Below are 2839 nucleotides of genomic sequence, written 5' to 3' on the forward strand. Positions count from 1 at the left end.
ATCAAATGTATATTTATTTATTTATTGTATTACAAACTTTTTCTAGTATGTTATATCTGTTTTATTAAATTCAATTTTGTTTTACAACGTTTTCAAGTTAGTTTAAATTGTTTAAATTTTCGCAACGTAATTACATTATGTTAAAGTATTCGTTTAGTTTTCAACAAATCACTAGAAAAGATAAAATAGTTATCTTTTGATTGCATATTATTTTAATTGAATACATTCTATTTGTATGATAAACTTTCAGAATCATAAAAAGTTTTATATTAGCTCCGTTCTTCCATGTCAGGATGGCCGAGCGGTCTAAGGCGCCAGACTCAAGGTAACCCTTGGCTTGCTAATACAAGCTTAATTGAGCGTTCTGGTCCTCATCTGAGGGCGTGGGTTCGAATCCCACTTCTGACAAACTTTTTGAATTTTTTTTCATGATCTTTTTATGATATTTACTTATAATCAGTGTTTGAATTAGTGGGAGTAGGGTAGGGGGTACGTAAGAAGAAGCAAATTTAATATTTTTGAGTATCCATTTATTGTATATGTTTTTTTACTGTCTCATGAAGGACGTGACTAATGCTCAAATACATTTTTCTTCAAATGGAATTTAAGTTATTGTTGAAACGACACTGCATTGTTATTATCAATAATTCATTTAGAAAAATTTTAAGTAGGTATATGAATTTTAAATTCTCAGTACTCATCTTAATAATTAGGAATAGGGCATTTTTACGCTAAACCAGTTTACGACAAAATTGATTTCTTTATTTTGTTATAATTAAAAAATTAATAAGCATTAAAACTTGAAACATTGATAAGTGTTTACAGTGGCATATCTAGGATTCATTTTACGGGGGTGTTTTAATATTTAATTAATGTCATGGAAGATGGGGGAGGAACCCTCACACCACCCATACCTTATAATACATTAACAAAAATCATTTATTGATATAAATTATTATATTAATGAAAATTACTATAAGTATGTGTAGGTTGTATAAAATTTTTTTATTCTAAAGCACATAAAATAAATAATACTAATACTAAGATAAGATAACAATAACAATATGCATACGGCCTATGGGGGGGGGGAGTTTTAACACCCATATCACCCTCCCTCCCTAAATACGTTACTGAGTGTTTGTATATTATTATCCTTTTTTATACATGGTAATTTTCAAAATATTTTGAATCTTTTTAAGCTGTATTTAAACATTGAAATATTCAAAAAAAAGTTTATGTGATCAATCTATAAACAATATATGATATGATTTTCAAAATATTTCTATACACTTGTTGCGTTATTTATAGACAATTTAAATTTTCTATTTTTTAAAATTATTTTTTATAAATGTCAATGAAAAATTATTTGTTAGGAAACAATTCTTGAAAATTTCATACATTGTTAGTACCTATAGATACCTACCTATGTAAAAATATGTAAAAATATTTACAAATATGTAGGCGTACACAATTTATTTTTATAAGAATTTGAAGTTCAAATGTTGACAAAATTCTTTAAAATAATGAAAATTTACATATCCTTTCGCAGTTGAAAATATATAAAATATGCAATATTTTTAGCTAGAGCTTGAAAATTTAATACAAAGTTTCTCATAATATGTACTATGTAGTTTATATAATAAAACCAAAAAAATCTAAAATATATATACAACAAAACTTTTTTTTATACATACGTTTTAAGTTCAAATTTTGAACAAATTACATACTTGAACAACGTTATTCGTTAACATTATTTTGTTATAGTTTAAAAACATTAATTAAAGGGGATATACAACTTTCATGTATATTATTATATTTTACACCTGTATGCGATATTTTCAGTAAAAATTATTTCAACCTTACTGTATAACTAATAGTAAAATAAATTGCTTTGCCTAATAGCAATACCAAAAAATGTAACATGAAATATACTTAGTGATATAGGCTGATATACCGTCTTCTCTATTCATTAAATTTTCTTTTTCTCGTTTTGAAATAATTTGTATTTTAATATATTTCAGTTAAACCAAGTGATGATTGCCGACTGAAATACTAAAATTGCTGTGTGGGAAGGGGGAGTTTGCGACCCTTTCCACTACGATCTACCTTCAAATCGTCATAATACTGCATAGGTATAGCGTAAAAGTCTTAAAAGTAGAAAGTTTTGACCAAACTTTAAAATTTGATTTATTGTGCTCGCATAATAAAATATGTATTAAGCATTACAAAAATAAGAAAATCGTATTTTATAGTTGAATCAGATCTTTTTTTACTAATTTTCAGTATAAAATATAGATAGTAATTTCTATAAATTCCATGCTTGATTGTTGTATACATTCATAATAATTATGTTATGCTGTATTTCTGTTTCCAACAATAAATATGTGATTCAAATTTAACAATTTTCTTCTGATATAAATATTTATACAATTATTGTTTTATTCTTAAATTATTTATTTTGGTTAATATAATATTAAATTAAGTTGAACGTTTGAGTACTTAAAAGTACACATATTTTCTCGTTTACCAATATCTATTTAAAAATAACTTGTTGCATTTAAAAAGTGTAAATACTGTTATTACAGTTAATATAGTACTATTAAATTATGGTTATTTAATTTGAACAATCCATATTTATAAAAACAATACATTTTACTAATATAAATATTAAAAAATTTAATAATTGTATAATTTATAGTTAATATTTTTATGTACTATTAAGGCTAATAGATCTTAAATATTAATGCTTATGATTGATGATCTTATTTCTATATATAAATTTAAATCAATTGTGTATTATAGAGCTTAGGTATTTATTTATATAGTATTTACGTTTTCT

General features: G+C 24.2%; 1 non-coding gene across 1 annotated transcript; it reads left to right on the forward strand.

Annotated features, from left to right (window-relative positions):
• Positions 1 to 287: 287 nt before the first annotated feature.
• Positions 288 to 408, forward strand: Trnal-caa (transfer RNA leucine (anticodon CAA)). Its single transcript has 2 exons — positions 288 to 325; positions 363 to 408. It is a non-coding gene; the product is annotated as a tRNA-Leu (tRNA).
• The last annotated feature ends 2431 nt before the right edge of the window (positions 409 to 2839 follow it).

This window comes from Aphis gossypii, chromosome 1 (assembly GCF_020184175.1).
Source record: "Aphis gossypii isolate Hap1 chromosome 1, ASM2018417v2, whole genome shotgun sequence".
Classification (NCBI taxonomy): domain Eukaryota; kingdom Metazoa; phylum Arthropoda; class Insecta; order Hemiptera; family Aphididae; genus Aphis; species Aphis gossypii.